Genomic DNA, 18,365 nt, shown 5'->3' on the forward strand with positions numbered 1-18,365 from the left:
AATCAATCAGTCGTCTGACCAGCGTCTAGCAAGCTCATTGACGAGCGTCTATTGACTACTTTGCTATCACTAAATGTGGTATCCCGTCTGGCACATGTTTAGGTGCAATACCGGATATGTTCGCTAGATGGCGCACAAGCGCGGGCTTTATTAATATTGGCGTTTTTATGATGGCAAAAGAGAATCCTTAGAATGTAATAAATAGTACACCTGTATTAGAATTTTCTATTTTCTTCTATTTCTTTTTTTTGCTGTGTCTCCAAAATGATCAGGAAAGTAATGCATTTACTAATGAATGTCATACATTCTGTATTCAAATGTTAAACATTTTCACACTTATATCTCAAATAATTTATATACTTCTAATTTCCCAATATAATTATATATCTTCATTCTCTTTAGTCATGTAACTATTCTATGTTAAAGACAAGTGCAGCGCTATAAATGCATGTGATCAATAATGAACGCATGTAAAAACCAAAAAGTGCAAAGAATTGCAACAATGATGTAATATTGGAAATGGTGCTAAAATAAGTTCATAGAATCATTCCTGAATAATGGAATGTCCTTGGTGTGAGAGTACCAACTCAGAGAGTGCCTATGAATGGCACGTGTGGTCTCTCCATGACGGACAGTAGTGCATGAACTCGTGAAAGGTAAACCACCCTTGGGACTGGTCTACACTCTCCAGAACAAAAGTATTAATGTGCATGGGTTATACACATCACACATCTGGGGGTGCAGCGGTATGCTGGCAGCTATGGGTTAGTCATCCAGCTCCATCCATCCATCCATCCATCCATCAGGGTGGGTGCCCAAATGGTCCTGGGGAGGAATTAGCTCAGCCACAGGAGCCAGAAAGGTGCTCAATAGTGTAGTACACTGTCACAGGGGTGGATGACCTTTCACGAGTTCATGCACTACTGTTCGTGGTTATATTTATCTTGTGTAATACCATTTTACTAGTCTATATCATTTGACCAGCGCTCGCTCTATCATTTTTAAACAATGTAACTATTCTACATTATAGCTCAAACTGTGTCTCCCACAGTGGTTTAGTGGTTAGAGCTCAGAACTTACAGCACTTGGGTCATGGGTTCTAATCCCAGTCATGGCTACATCCTAAAAAATGGAGATGAATGTTACCTATGTACTGTTCTTCTGCCAATTAGGAAATGTGCAAGTTTTATGCCGTGTATATTTCATTGTAACTTTTTTCTCTTTTAAAACCGTCTTCTTATACAACTTGACCCCCTCCCCCACCCCGTCATCACCTGTCCCATATGCAAATCTACGGATCACCGCCCCACTCTTTAACTATCTATTTACTGATCAAGTGAATGTGTCTCATTTTCTATCAGCTACAGCTCAGATCTCACATTATTATACAATTGCTGATTGTATCTCACCACTAGTCTGATTGAATTCACAATTCCTGGTCAGTCCCGTTCCCTGACCTCTAATAAACTTTAGGGCCAGTTCACACTACATGTGTTTCAGTTGCTTTTTCGGCATCACAAACGCACAGAAAGAAGGTTATGTGGTTGTCAATGTCATAGTTCACATCAGCGCTTGCATTTTCAGTGCATTGCAGGTGCTGTAAACAAAGCTGACCACGCTGCATTGTTTCTGCACAGAACTGTACTGGAACACATTGAAACGTCCTTGAATGTACTAAAACGCACATGTCCCTAACTACATTGAATACAAAGAAAATAGAAAAAAATAAGTGGAAGGGATACAAAAATGCAATGTAAACATGTCCAAAACGCATCCAAAATGTACTGGAACACACTAAACATGCATGCCAAAAGGGCATGAAAAAAACCCATCAGGAACACATCTAGACTGTTTCTATAGTGTGAACCGGCCCTTAGGACTTGTTCACACCATTGGTGGTGCAGAAACGCATGCAAGAACACACATTTTCCAGCACAGCAAAGAAATGCAATGCCCTCTGTAGATGTGCGCAGGTACCATGATGAAAACGTTGTTGCACCTACACACGTCTATTAAAAACAGCCCCATTCACAGCCACAAATACGCATGGCACCACACTACTGTGCGGTTAGGTGCGACACACTTGGAAAATAACATAAAAATAAGCCAACATGGCTAAAACATATCTTGAGAATATGGGGACTCTGATATCCGGCGACAGTCCGTTCACCAACGAGAAGCAATTCTGCACCCTAAAACCAACATAGAGGAAAGGGATGGTCAAATTGCTGTGCTGCTTCCAAACCACCTCTGGCATGCCAGGGTCATTATGCAGGTCCTCGATGCCAGTTCTTGCCTGCGGCCACAAAATATCCACTGGCCACGAGTGAAGGTGAGTGGAGGACGTGAAGGTGGATTTCTACCAGCTTCAACCGCAAGCAGTACCACTCCTGAACAATGAGAGCAAATAATCATTGACACGTCATCATGACAGTCAATTCTCAGTGCAGGCTATCTAGAGTGTCTTTCCTTTTTAACCATTTCAAGAGTTCAAGGAAACATTCTTGGAGCATCTACTGTGTTTGGAAAGGCCAAAGGTCACCCCCTCCCCCAGGCACACTAATGCTTATGCAGGCCATAGACGGGGAGAAAAACGGCCGATTTTTCTTTTAAAAAATGAAAAATTGGTTGTTCAAGCGGCCGACGTTACCAGCAATGGTAAAAAAAAAATCGGCCGATTTTCATCCCGTCTACAGCCAGCAAAAAGTGTCTCTGCAGAGAGCTCCGCTATTTCTTTGACAGTTCCTTGACATTTACAGCGGTTGCAACAATGTATCTATTTGTATCCATTTAGGATACAGATGTTTTTATTCGGAAACAAATAGATACAATGTTGCAACCGCTGTAAATGTCAAGGAACTGTCAAAGAAATAGCGGAGCTCTCTGCAGGGACACTTTTTGCCATACTGGAATTCCTCTCATTTTTCATCCTTCTTCTTCTTCTTCTTCATCATCATCCTCTTCTTCTTCTTCATCATCATCCTCTTCTTCTTCATCATCATCCTCTGCATCATCATCCTCTTCTTCATCATCATCATCCTCTTCTTCATCCTCTTCTTCTTTTTCTTCTTTTTGTCTTCCTCTTGCAGGTCACTGCTCATGTGCAGATTTTTTATCAGTAAAAAATCGGCCAATTTGCCCATCATTGCCGCGAAAATCGGCCGATCGGCAAATTCGGCCGTTTTTTTTTCCAACTTTACCGAAAAAAAAAATCTGACAAAATACCGAAAAACGGCCGAACAAATAGCCCACTAACGATCCGAAAATCGGCCGATTTTATTTTCGGCCGAAAAATCGGCCAATTTTCGACCCATCTATGGCCTGCATAAGATATGGTGTGGCCCTAGGGTCAATGTGTGTTTAGAATACTTCCAAAATGCACATACAAAAACACTCCATCCAAATGCATGTTCCATGTCTATAGCATGTTAAACAGAAAAAAAATGCACTTACATAATGTTAACATGCGCAAGTAAAAGTAGACAAAATCCACATCCTTTTATTGTGGCTTCACATACATGCATTGTGGTCTAACACCGCACTCCTGGGCAAATCACATGCAATTTGTGTGCGTTGCAATTAGAGACAAACATTTTGCACACCTCAAATTGCACCGCATCCGGGCCAGAAATGTGCAGGACCCTTTTTCAGGGTATGCACATGTATTGTACTGTCCAAGGCATTGCACACTAACGCATTGCACACTAAAAATGTCAAATGCGTTAGTGTGTACAGTGCATGAGTGTAAAATGCTTTAGTGTGTACAGTGCATGAGTGTAAAATGCTTTAGTGCACACTGCAGTGTACAACGCATTGCACACTGTAATACACTGTAATACCGTGTACACCCACACATTGTAGACTGTAATGCACTGTACACTGTCATGCAGGATGGAGCTATGCATTGCACACTGTGATACCGTGTACACCCACACATTGTAGACTGTAATGCACTGTACACTGTCATGCAGGATGGAGCTACGCATTGCACACTGTGATACGCTGTCCACTGTCATGCAGAATCCAGCAACGCATTGCACACTGTAATACCATGTACACCAACACATTGTAGAATGTAATGCATTATACGCAGTATACATGTCCAGATACTCAAAGATTAGCCATGAAGGCCTAGCTGGTTACCTATTGGGCGACCGCAGATAGCCGAATAACGCTACACTGCATCCAGGCAGCTCTGGGAGGGTGTCATATGACATCCTGGCAGAACGCGCTCTCCGTGATTGCTGTGTCCTAAGGACACAGCTGATCACGTGATGTGGTAAAGGCCAATCACAGCGGCTTTTTACCATGTGATCAGCCACGTCCAATGACACGCTGATCACCGGGAAATGCATTTGCCGGGTCTTGGCTGCACTTTCATCACGCTATCAGAATGTGTGGAAAGTACTGCCGAGAACCAGCAGTTATCAAAGCAGGGGTCGGCCCCGATGATCAGTGCCCACCAGTGCCACCCAACAGTTCCGCCCACCTGTGGCCAGCAGTGCCACCCACCAGTGCTGCCTCATCAACACACATCAGTGTTGCTAAATTACCAGTTTACCAAATGTTATAATATAAACAGACTTTTATTCATTATGAGCTATTTTGTGGTTTATCGAGCAAAAAGTAAAATACACAGCAGCAAGTCAATACCACCCAAAGAAAGCTCTATTTGTCTGAAAAAACTGATATAAATTTAAGATGGGTACAATGTGGCATGACCGCACAATTGTCATTCAAAGGGTAACAGTGCAGAAAGATGAAAATTGGCCAGGACAGGAAGGGGGTAGGAGTACCCAGTAGGCAAGTGGTTAATATCATTGACCCATCAATACCCAGGAGCTAATGTACAGATAAGTAGCATGTGCACCAAGTGAGATTCTGCTAGGCCCCACCCACAACATTACAATTACCTGTCCCTCACATGTTATGAACATATTTGCAATGGCCACACTTACTGTACATATAAGGATCATCTCCTCAGTTGAGAACTGTGCTCTCGCCATGTCCAAATGCCAATAAGGTTATCAAAATTTTCAACCAACACAAAACCTCCAACCACTTGTCATCCACTTACACTCCCCACAACCACTTCCGGGTGCGCGCGCACGTGATGACGAACTTCCAGGATAGCCGTTCATGCGCCATGCGGACACCTGTTTGGTGCTTATTTGTTTGCAATCGCGCATTTCTATGCACGGCTATGATAGCTTTCGCAAATGTGTGTTTCTTATTGATTTGTTTTTTTTAACCTTGGCTAATATTTGTTGCCAAAGGCCAAAAATCAACAAAGTGTGGACTATTTTATTACTGTAAATCGAATTGTAGAAAACCTGTAGCTGGCTGCACAGTGAATGTGACATTCATTAGTACATAACAATATTGTGGTGCAAGTGGGGTTTTTTTTGGTTTTGAAAAAGCCAGTTTGCACCCACTTGCATATTCACGCTCTTACAAGCTACATTTGAGCAGATTATATAAGTATACAAAGTAACTATTAAGGTTGTTCATATATTGAACATAAAATAAACACAAAAACATCGGTGAAACATTTATTGATCAAATATATCGTCATTTATTTGGTCAGCAGGAACAAGTAGGTACAGTCAATATCTTGGTGAGTCACAAAAATAGGATTGATGTGGCAAAAATAAAACACTCCTGGTCATAAGAGCTTACAATCTAAAGATACTTCTAGTGAACTGTGTGTGCTCAGGTTATAGCAGGAAACAAAGGGGAAGATGAATCAAGTAACATTTTCATGCACATAGGATTTACTTACACAATCATTTAGTATGAAGATCCATTCACAAAAAAAGTCTACAGATCAAAATATCAAGAAAACAAAGCATGTGAAAAAAACCCCTCCCACCTCTACAAATCCCCTCCCACCTCTACAAATCCCCTCCCATCTCTATAAATCCCAGACACATACATTTGTCAGCAGGTTTGTCAGAAAAATGCATTGGAGTCTAAATAAGCAAGCAAAATTAAAACAAGAGCAGATTTTAAACAAAACGATTGACATGTGTGAGGCTTTCAATGCAAAGAGAAAAAACACAATCATTGTGCAATAACACACAAACACTTTACAAGGCCAAAAATATGCCAACATTTCCAGCCCACTTCCAAACACAGCCTCAGTGGTGTCTGGGGCAATTCACCACAAAATCTCCCCCCCCCCAAACACAGCCTGAGTGGTGTCTGGGGCAATTCAGCACAAAATCTCTTCCTCCCCCAAACCACACCATGCAAGGACTTAGTCACAAACCACCCGGCCTAGTAACAGGCCAAATCACTCCCTACTGCACATCTTTATATAAGCTAGGTTGTATTTGGAGCGTGCCAAACAAGGCCCCACCCCCAATGAAGCCACACCCACCACTGACCTTAGTTTGGTCAGTGAAAGTGTTTTCACCTGATGAATCCTCTTCCTACCTGCATTAACCCTTGGTATACAGGCCCCACCCTCAATGAAGGCCACACCCACCACTGTCAGTGAAAGTGTTTTTCACCTGATGAATCCGCTTCCTACCTGCATTAACCCTTGGTATACAGGCCCCACCCCCAATGAAGGCCACACCCACCACTGTCAGTGAAAGTGTTTGCACCTGATGAATCCCCTTCCTACCTGCATTAACCCTTGGTATACGGGCCCCACCCCCAATGAAGGCCACACCCACCACTGTCAGTGAAAGTGTTTTCACCTGATGAATCCGCTTCCTACCTGCGTTAACCCTTGGTATACAGGCCCCACCCCCAATGAAGGCCACACCCACCACTGTCAGTGAAAGTGTTTGCACCTGATGAATCCCCTTCCCACCTGCGTTAACCCTTGGTATACAGGCCCCACAAATCAGAAAGAAATATACAGTGAAATGTACGTGTGCAGCATACAACAGAACATTGAGCAGGGATGTGAAAGGGAACCCCAATTGGAACCGTTATTGCTACTATGGTCACAATTCCCTCCAGATTCTCGCATGAGTTAAGACAGTCACATGACCACATCTTGTATGCAATACTGAAAATGACAAATCGATTTGACTAGTATGGTGAATTTCCCATCAATTGGTAAAACACTCCAGAAATCAAACATCACCAAACATTACACTCTGGGCAAAGCGGATTTACAAATCCTGCGACTTACAGTAAAGTTGACCATTTCAATGCAATTTTCAAGACATCTGACACAGATCTCTATGCAAATTGCCACTAAAGTAGTACATGTACTACTATAGAAATCAGTGTTTGAAACGCACCCATGTGGTCACTCTAATAGCAGACAATAGGGTGCGACTTTGCAGACGATTTACAACTTGCATGTTGTGCAAATCACATGCCAAGTCCCACTCAATGTACACACTATTGGAGCGTTCATATTGTTGTGGTTCAAACTTGGTTGGAGCCGCAAGTAATAATAGAGTAATGAATACACTACTTTTCATGCAATTTGCTGAGAGATCGGTGTCGATTGTCTTGCAAATTGCACTTGAAATCACCATGTACCCCGACTTTGAAATCATGCAACTTCTATGCAAGTCACATGATGTGATTGTGGTGTCAATAACACCACTTAGAAATCTGCTTTAATGTGACCGGGTAGCCCCCAGTAACATTGTTTGCGATTGCCATGCAATTGGCATGACAGGCGACTTGCAAATCGTAGACCAAGTCGCACCCTATTGGCCACTGTAGGCTCTGTTCACATCCAATTGGATTGTGAACTCGTGCAACTTCACTGTAAGTTGGACAATTGCCGCATCGGATTAGATGTGACAGTGGTGTTGGCCCCCAGTAACATTGGGTGCAATTTGCCATGCAAAGAGCAAGCTGCTGGCCATGCCAATCACATGACAAGTCACATCCAGGGTGTGCAATTTCAGGTGCGATTTGTGCATTGACATCGTACCTGATATTGGATATAATGAATGTGAGTGTATTAACATACACCATTTGTTGCAGCGAGAGTTCAAAGGTATTTGAGAATTGTGGCCATTTATTAGCAATTTAACATCTAGACTCAAATAGAAATCGCAATGCTACACACAATTGAAAACACAACTAGTTAGTAATTCTCTAGAAAACACAGTAAAATTGGCAACTTAAAGAGTAATTTTCAATTGCATATAGTGTGAGCGAAGCAGGAAAATCAACAAAGGAAATAAATCTTTGAAGGCGTGCGGTACCTGCCTGCTGGGATAAGGGTCTGCTATGCATTTGGGGGAAAAATGCACGCCAGGATTTGTGACAAGTTTGATGTGTGGATTCACCAACCAAGTCTTTTCTCTCTCGTTCACTCTTCTGAATGTCTCTCTTTATCACTCTTCAGTATGTATCTCTTGCTCACTCTTCTTTGTCTCACTGGCTCGCTCTTCTCTCTCGCTCACTCTTCTGAATGTCTCTCTTTATCACTCTTCATATGTATCTCTCGCTCACTCTTCTTCGTCTCACTCTTCTCTCTCTCTGTCAGCTCTTTGCTTGCCAAATCCTTCACAAAAGTGGGTGGAGTGTAAACCATCATTATCAAATAATTCAGGCCCTTATCTTATCCCATTGTATGACATTCACATAAGGTGCAGCTTTGAAGGTGTTTCAACAGACAAGGCCTCATTCTAATTCACATTTTAGGGATCATTTAGACAGAATGCAAAGATGTTGCCAGAACATGTATGTGAAGACAGCCACACACGGAGATCATGCTACTACCTCGCCGGGGTTGGGATTCGAACCGACAACCCTAGAGTTGTAAGGCAGCAGTGCTAACCACTAATCCACGGAGCTACATTGCTAACCCAGCCTGTATTTCTGTGCTGTGAATCAATCCTAGGTCCCTGGGCATGGTCAGTTTAACTAGCCAGATATCTCCAATGTGACACAAATGTTGTGCTATGTTGCCAATTCAGATGTATGTTGCTTCTATGTATCCCAATACAAAGGATTGCAATACTAATACAGGCGTACCTCGGTTTACCAACGCCTCAGGGAACGTCATATTTGGGGTACAAATGTCAAACCATTTCAGTTAATTGGTCTGTTTACAAATGTTTGAATAATTTGGTATGGGCATGTGGCCTGGTATGGTTCAGGAGGGGGGGAGGCACTCGCTCGTCGTCGTCCCCCCCTTTCCTGACCTGCCGGGCTGCATGCTCGGATAAGTATGTGTTATGGATTTAGGGGGGTACCCCATGCTGTTTTTTATTTAATTTCAGCGTGGAGTTACCCCTTAACATCCATACGAGACCCGAAGGGCTTAGTATGGATGGGAGGGGGGACCCCACGCCAGTTATTTAAAGAACTGTTTATAAATCACTGCAATACTTTGACATTCAACTGTCAGTGGGGAAATCCGCCGACAGCTGAAACATGAGCGCTGCATTGGTTTTCATTACTAAAATGCTGCATGAGCTGATAACATAACTCATGCGGGATTGTAGGAGCGACAGCCATGAGTTAATGTTTCATCTGTCAGCGGGGTTCCCCACTGACAGCTGAATGTAAAATAATTCCCTTTATTGCATAAATAATAAAAAAAAAGCGTGGGGTCCCCCCTCCCATCTGTACCAAGCCCTTCGGATCTGGTATGAATATTAAGGGGGAACTCCACGCTGGAATTAAAAAAAAAACCAGCGTGGGTCCCCCTCAATATCCATACCAGACCTTTATCCGAACATGCAGCCCGGCAGGTCAGGAAAGGGGGGGGACGAGCGAGCGCCCCCCCCTCCTGAACCATACCAGGCCACATGCCCTCAACATGGGGGGGGTGCTTTGGGGCAGGGGGGGCTCCCCCCCCAAAGCACCTTGTCCCCATGTTGATGAGGACAAGGGCCTCTTCCCCACAACCCTGGCCGGTGGTTGTGGGGGTCTGCGGGCGGGGGGCTTATCAGAATCTGGAAGCCCCCTTTAACAAGGGGGCCCCCAGATCCCGGTCCCCCCCCCTACGTGAATGATTCCGCGGTACACGGTCCGCAGACTCATTCACAAAAAAACTAAGTGTGGTGTAAAAAAAACACAGTACAGGGTCTTTGACAAGTCCTTTATTAAAACAATGTGGCCTGGTATGGTTCAGGAGGGGGGGGGGCGCTCGCTCGTCCCCCCCCCCTTTCCTGACCTGCCGGGCTGCATGCTCGGATAAAGGTCTGGTATGGATATTGAGGGGGACCCACGCTGTTTTTTTTTTAAATTTCAGCATGGAGTTCCCCCTTAATATCCATACCAGACCTGAAGGGCTTGGTATGGATGAGAGGGGGGACCCACGCTGTTTTTTTTTTTTTTTTTTTATTGCGGACCTTTATTTTTACATTCAGCTTTCAAAATAAATTTTATCTAGACCTTCAAAATAAGTAAAATCATAACAGAAATAATTATAAAGGATAAGAAACAAAAATATAATCACTAAAACGAAGGAAATCTAATTAGATTACATGAAGATATGCTTAATGCTGTTTATTAAACACAGTAGTCGCGACCGAGTGCCGGCTGTCAGAGGAATCCACAATCAGATTCACTATTAGTCAGTGGCTAAAAAGCAAACGCCCATGGCAGAGGACTAAAAGGTGTTCTGCACATGCTCAGTTCTATCTGCCAAAGACACTGCAAGGGCATCTAGATTTTTACTGTGTCGATTTCCTTGAGAAAAACGATTTTTAACACATTCTTAATTTTTTTGGAAATAGCAGATATTGTTTAAAGTGAAGTCCTGATATTTGGCAAAGCAAATTTCTAAGTGAACATGTCTCTACAGTGATTTTTCATGGTGTTAGACGTGCTTCTTAGCAAGTCTGCTTTTGTGAGTCTGATTCCGGGCGTGTGTCTTTTTGTGAATTAGATTGGGCGTCTGCTTATGGGCTCTGCTCAATAGTGAATTAGGTTGCAGGGTCAAAAATGGACGGACGCCCATGAAAATTGGGCTTAAGCCCATAAATATGCGCCCACGCCCAATAGTGAATCAGGGCCTTAGGCCCTGATTCACTAAGATGTGAGTCTATCAGCAGAGTCTGACCATTCAGGCAGACTCCGGTCAATCAATCAGTCGTCTGACCAGCGTCTAGCAAGCTCATTAACGAGCGTCTACTGACTACTTTGCCATTAGTGAATGAGGTATCCCGTCTGGCACATCTTTAGGTGCAATACCGGATATATTCGCTAGATGGCGCATAAGCGCGGGCGTTTTCCTGATAGAAAATTCTAATACAACTGTACTATTACATTCTGAAAATTCTCTTTTGCTATGTTTTTTTTTTTGCTGTTTCTCCAAAATGATCAGGAAAGTATTGCATTTACTAATGAATGTCATACATTCTATATTCAAATGTTAAACATTTTCACACTTATATCTCAAATAATTTATATACTTCTAATTTCCCAATATAGTTATATATCTTCATTCTCTTTAATCACATAACTATTCTATGATAAAGACAAGTGCAGCGCTATAAATGCATGTGATCAATAATGAACGCATGTAAAAACCAAAAAGTGCAAAGAATTGCAATAATGATGTAAACTGGTAAATCGTGCTAAAATAAGTTCCTAGAATCATTCCTGAATAATGGAATGTCCTTGGTGTGAGAGTACCAACTCAGAGAGTGCCTATGAATGGCACGTGTGGTCTCTCCGTGACGGACAGTAGTGCATGAACTCGTGAAAGGTAAACCACCCTTGGGACTGGTCTACACTCACCAGAAAAAAAGTATTAATGTGCATGGGTTATACACATCACACATCTGGGGGTGCAGCGGTATGCTGGCAGCTATGGGTTAGTCATCCAGCTCCATCCATCCATCCATCAGGGTGGGTGCCCAAATGGTCCTGGGGAGGAATTAGCTCAGCCACAGGAGCCAGAAAGGTGCTCAATAGTGTAGTACACTGTCACAGGGGTGGATGACCTTTCACGAGTTCATGCACTACTGTTCGTGGTTATATTTATCTTGTGTAAGACCATTTTACTAGTCTATATCATTTGACCAGCGCTCGCTTTATTATTTTTAAACAATGTAACTATTCTACATTATAGCTCAAACTGTGTTTCCCACAGTGGTTTAGTGGTTAGAGCTCAGAACTTACAGCACTTGGGTCATGGGTTCTAATCCCAGTCTTGGCAACATCCCAAAAAAATGGAGATCAATTTTCTGGGTTGTGGCAGGAATATTGATCAATCAATTATGATTTTGCCTAGTGACTAGAAAGTGGATGAATGTTACTTGCGTACTGTTCTTCTGCCAATTAGGTCATGTGCAAGTTTCATGCCGTGTATATTTCATTGTAACTTTTTTCTCTTTTAAATCTGTCTCCTTATACAACTTGACCCCCTCCCCCACCCCATCATCACCTGTCCCATATGCAAATCTATGGATCACCGCCCCACTCTTTAACTATCTATTTACTGATCAAGTGAATGTGTCTCATTTTCTATCAGCTACAGCTCAGATCTCACATTATTATACAATTGCTGATTGTATCTCACCACTAGTCTGATTGAATTCACAATTCCTGGTCAGTCCTGTTCCCTGACCTCTAATAACCTTTAGGGCCAGTTCACACTACATGTGTTTCAGTTGCTTTTTCAGCATCACAAACGCACAGAAAGAAGGTTATATGGTTGTCAATGTCATAGTTCACATCAGCGCTGCATTGTTTCTGCACAGAACTGTACTGGAACACATTGAAACGTCCTTGAATGTACTAAAACGCACATGTCCCTAACTACATTGAATACAAAGAAAATAGAAAAAAATAAGTGGAAGGAATACAAAAATGCAATGTAAACATGTCCAAAACGCATCCAAAATGTACTGGAACACACTAAACATGCATGCCAAAAGGGCATGAAAAAACCCCATCAGGAACACATCTAGACTGTTTCTATAGTGTGAACCAGCCCTTAGGACTTGTTCACACCATTGGTGGTGCAGAAACGCATGCAAGAACACACATTTTCCAGCACAGCAAAGAAATGCAATGCCCTATGTAGATGTGCGCAGGTACCATGATGAAAACGTTGTTGCACCTACACACGTCTATTAAAAACAGCCCCATTCACAGCCACAAATACGCATGGCACCACACTATTGTGCGGTTAGGTGCGACACACTTGGAAAATAACATAAAAATAAGCCAACATGGCTAAAACATATCTTGAAAATATGGGGACTCTGATATCCGGCGACAGTCCGTTCACGAACGAGAAGCAATTCTGCACCCTAAAACCAACATAGAGGAAAGGGATGGTCAAATTGCTGTGCTGCTTCCAAACCACCTCTGGCATGCCAGGGTCATTATGCAGGTCCTCGATGCCAGTTCTTGCCTGCGGCCACAAAATATCCACTGGCCACAAGTGAAGGTGAGTGGAGGACGTGAAGGTGGATTTCTACCAGCTTCAACCGCAAGCAGTACCACTCCTGAAAAATGAGAGCAAATAATCATTGACACGTCATCATGACAGTCAATTCTCAGTGCAGGCTATCTAGAGTGTCTTTCCTTTTTAACCATTTCAAGAGTTTAAGGAAACATTCTTGGAGCATCTACTGTGTTTGGAAAGGCCAAAGGTCCCCCCCTCCCCCAGGCACACTAATGCTTATGCAGGCCATAGACGGGGAGAAAAACAGCCGATTTTTCTTTTAAAAAATGAAAAATCGGTTGTTCAAGCGGCCGACGTTACCAGCAATGGTAAAAAAAAAATCGGCCGATTTTCATCCCGTCTACAGCCGGCAAAAAGTGTCCCTGCAGAGAGCTCCGCTATTTCTTTGACAGTTCTTTGACATTTATAGCGGTTGCAACAATGTATTTGTATCCATTTCGGATACAGATGTTTTTATTCGGAAACAAATAGATACAATGTTGCAACCGCTGTAAATGTCAAGGAACTGTCAAAGAAATAGCGGAGCTCTCTGCAGGGACACTTTTTGCCATACTGGAATTCCTCTCATTTTTCATCCTTCTTCTTCCTCTTCTTCTTCCTCTTCTTCTTCATCATCATCCTCTTCTTCCTCTTCATCATCTTCTTCTTCTTCATCATCATCCTCTTCTTCATCATCTTCATCATCATCATCCTCTTCTTCTTTTTCTTCTTTTTGTCTTCCTCTTGCAGGTCACTGCTCATGTGCAGATTTTTTATCAGTAAAAAAATCGGCCGATTTGCCCATCGTTGCCGCGAAAATCGGCCGATCGGCAAATTCGGCTGTTTTTTTCCAACTTTACCAAAAAAAAAAATCTGCCAAAATACCGAAAAACGGCCGAACAAATAGCCCACTAACGATCCGAAAATCGGCCGATTTTATTTTCGGCCGAAAAATCGGCCGATTTTCGACCCATCTATGGCCTGCATAAGATATGGTGTGGCCCTAGGGTCAATGTGTGTTTAGAATACTTCCAAAATGCACATACAAAAACACTCCATCCAAATGCATGTTGCATTTCTATAGCATGTTAAACAGAAGAAAAATGCACTTACATAATGTTAACATGCGCAAGTAAAAATAGACAAAATCCACATCCTTTTATTCTGGCTTCACATACATGCATTGTGGTCTAACACCGCACTCCTGGGCAAATCACATGCAATTTGTGTGCGTTGCAATTAGAGACAAACATTTTGCACACCTCAAATTGCACCGCATCCGGGCCAAAAATGTGCAGGACCCTTTTTCAGGGTATGCACATGGGTGTGAATAGGCATGCCATCCAATTTGGCAAATCGCAATACGCTTTGTGTACCAATATTGGTGTGTTGGTAACTTCACCTAGAAAGCCGCAGCAGGTGGCATAAAGGGGTTGCGGTTGTGATGCGGTGCAGCGCTTGCACAGAAAACACTGCAAATTTCACATCGCATCTGTGTGACACCAGAATGTGCCAATATGTGGCTTGACAAAGCACAGTGGTCAGTGCAGATTATTTTCAATCCATGTTTTTTTACACTTTTCATTCACTGGTTTAACTCAGGTGATCATTAATCACAATTATCTCCGGAGATCACATGCAGCCCCTCAACCATCTACACAGATCTCTGGAAATCTATACAGATCTCCTTGAAAAAATGTCTCCTCTCCTCTTCGGAAAACAATTGTCCTCCACCTCATAAACAGGGGGACAGAGAAGACTTCTCCTTGATAACTAAAATCAGATGAATTATCTGTGCTTAATAAACATACACCAATACTGCAAATGCATTGTACTGTCCAAGGCATTGCACACTAACGCATTGCACACTAGAAATGTCAAATGCGTTAGTGTGTACAGTGCATGAGTGTAAAATGCTTTATTGCACACTGTAATACTCTGTACAAAGTAATACCGTGTACACCCACACATTGTAGACTGTAATGCACTGTACACTGTCATGCAGGATGGAGCAACGCATTGCACACTGTGATACCGTGTACACCCACACATTGTAGACTGTAATGCACTGTACTCTGTCATGCAGGATGGAGCAACGCATTGCACACTGTGATACCGTGTACACCCACACATTGTAGACTGTAATGCACTGTACACTGTCATGCAGGCTGGAGCTACGCATTGCACACTGTGATACGCTGTCCACTGTCATGCAGAATCCAGCAACGCATTGCACACTGTAATACCATGTACACCAACACATTGTAGAATGTAATGCATTATACGCAGTATACATGTCCAGATATTCAAAGATTAGCCATGAAGGCCTAGCTGGTTACCTATTTGGCGACCGCAGATAGCCGAATAACGCTACACTGCATCCAGGCAGCTCTGGGAGGGTGTCATATGACATCCTGGCAGAACGCGCTCTCCGTGATTGCTGTGTCCTAAGGACACAGCTGATCACGTGATGTGGTAAAGACCAATCACAGCGGCTTTTTACCATGTGATCAGCCATGTCCAATGACACGCTGATCACCGGGAAATGCATTTGCCGGGTCTTGGCTGCACTTTCATCACGCTGTCAGAATGTGTGGAAAGTACTGCCAAGAACCAGCAGTTATCAAAGCAGGGGTCGGCCCCGATGATCAGTGCCCACCAGTGCCACCCAACAGTTACGCCCACCTGTGGCCAGCAGTGCCGCCTCATCAACGCACATCAGTGTTGCTAAATTACCAGTTTACCAAATGTTATAATATAAACAGACTTTTATTCATTATGAGCTATTTTGTGGTTTATCGAGCAAAAAGTAAAACTCACAGCAGCAAGTCAATACCACCCAAAGAAAGCTCTATTTGTCTGAAAAAACTGATACAAATTTAAGATGGGTACAATGTGGCATGACCGCACAATTGTCATTCAAAGGGTAACAGTGCAGAAAGATGAAAATTGGCCAGGACAGGAAGGGGGTAGGAGTACCCAGTAGGCAAGTGGTTAATATAATTGACCCATCAATACCCAGGAGCTAATGTACAGATAAGTAGCATGTGCACCAAGTGAGATTCTGCTAGGCCCCACCCACAAAATTACAATTACCTGTCCCTCACATGTTATAAACATATTTGCAATGGCCACAGTTACTGTACATATAAGGATCATCTCCTCAGTTGAGAACTGTGCTCTCGCCATGTCCAAATGCCAATAAAGTTATCAAAATTTTCAACCAACACAAAACCTCCAACCACTTCTCATCCACTTACACTCCCAACAACCACTTCCGGGTGCGCGCGCACCAGATGACGGACTTCCAGGAGGATAGCTGCTCGTGCGCCATGGGGGACACCTGTTTGGCGTTTATTTGTGCACGATCGCGCATATCTATGCACGATCGCTCATTTCTATGCACGGCTATGATAGCTTTCGCGAATGTGTGTTTTAGTGATTTTTTTCTTTTTAAACCTTGGCTAATATATATTTGTTGCCAAAGGCCAAAAATCAACATACAGTGGGGACTATTTTATTACTGTAAATCAAATTGTAGAAAACCTGTAGCTGGCTGCACAGTGAATGTGACATATTCATTAGTACATAACAATATTGTGGTGCAAGCAGGTTTTTTATTTTTTTGTTTGGTTTTGAAAAAGCCAGTTTGCACCCACTTGCATATTCACACTCTTACAAGCTACATTTGAGCAGATTATATAAGTATACAAAGTAACTATTAAGGTTGTTCATATATTGAACATAAAATAAACACAAAAACATCGGTGAAACATTTATTGATCAAATATATCTTCATTTATTTGGTCAGCAGGAACAAGTAGGTACAGTCAATATCTTGGTGAGTCACAAAAATAGGATTGATGTGGCAAAAATAAAACACTCCTGGTCATAAGAGCTTACAATCTAAAGATACTTCTAGTGAACTGTGTGTGCTCAGGTTATAGCAGGAAACAAAGGGGAAGATGAATCAAGTAACATTTTCGTGCACATAAGGTTTACTTACACAATCATTTAGTATAAAGATCCATTCACAAAAAAAGTCTACACATCAAAATATAAAGAAAACAAGACATATGTGAAAAACCCCTCCCACCTCTACAAATCCCTTCCCACCTCTACAAATCCCCTCCCACCTCTACAACCACCCTACACATACATTTGTCAGCAGGTTTGTAAGAAAAATGCATTTGAGTCTAAATAAGCAAGCAAAATTAAAACAAGAGCAGATTTTAAACAAAACGATTGACATGTGTGAGGCTTTCAATGCAAAGAGAAAAAACACAATCATTGTGCAATAACACACAAACACACTTTACAAGGCCAAAAATATGCAAACATTTCCAGCCCACTTCCAAACACAGCCTGAGTGGTGTCTGGGGCAATTCAGCACAAAATCTCTTCCTCCCCCAAACCACTACAAGCAAGGACTTAGTCACAAACCACCCGGCCTAGTAACAGGCCAAATCACTCCCTACTGCACGTCTTTATATAAACTAGGTTGTATTTGGAGCACGCCAAACAAGGCCCCACACCCAATGAAGCCACACCCACCACTGACCTTAGTTTGGTCAGTGAAAGTGTTTTCACCTGATGAATCCGCTTCCTACCTGCATTAACCCTTGGTATACAGGCCCCACCCCCAATGAAGCCACACCCACCACTGTCAGTGAAAGTGTTTGCACCTGATGAATCCTCTTCCTACCTGCATTAACCCTTGGTATACAGGCCCCACAAATCAGAAAGATATATACAGTGAAATGTACGTGTGCAGCATACAACAGAACATTGAGCAGGGATGTGAAAGGGAACCCCAATTGGAACCTTTATTGCTACTATGGTCACAATTCCCTCCAGATTCTCGCATGAGTTAAGACAGTCACATGACCACATCTTGTATGCAATACTGAAAATGACAAATCAATTTGACTAGTATGGTGAATTTCCCATCAATTGGTAAAACACTCCAGAAATCAAACATCACCAAACATGACACTCTGGGCAAAGCTGATTTACAAATCATGCA

The sequence above is a fragment of the Staurois parvus genome, unplaced genomic scaffold (genome assembly GCF_062004578.1).
Source record: "Staurois parvus isolate SC_StPar_1 unplaced genomic scaffold, SC_StPar_1.0 ptg000191l, whole genome shotgun sequence".
Taxonomy (NCBI): domain Eukaryota; kingdom Metazoa; phylum Chordata; class Amphibia; order Anura; family Ranidae; genus Staurois; species Staurois parvus.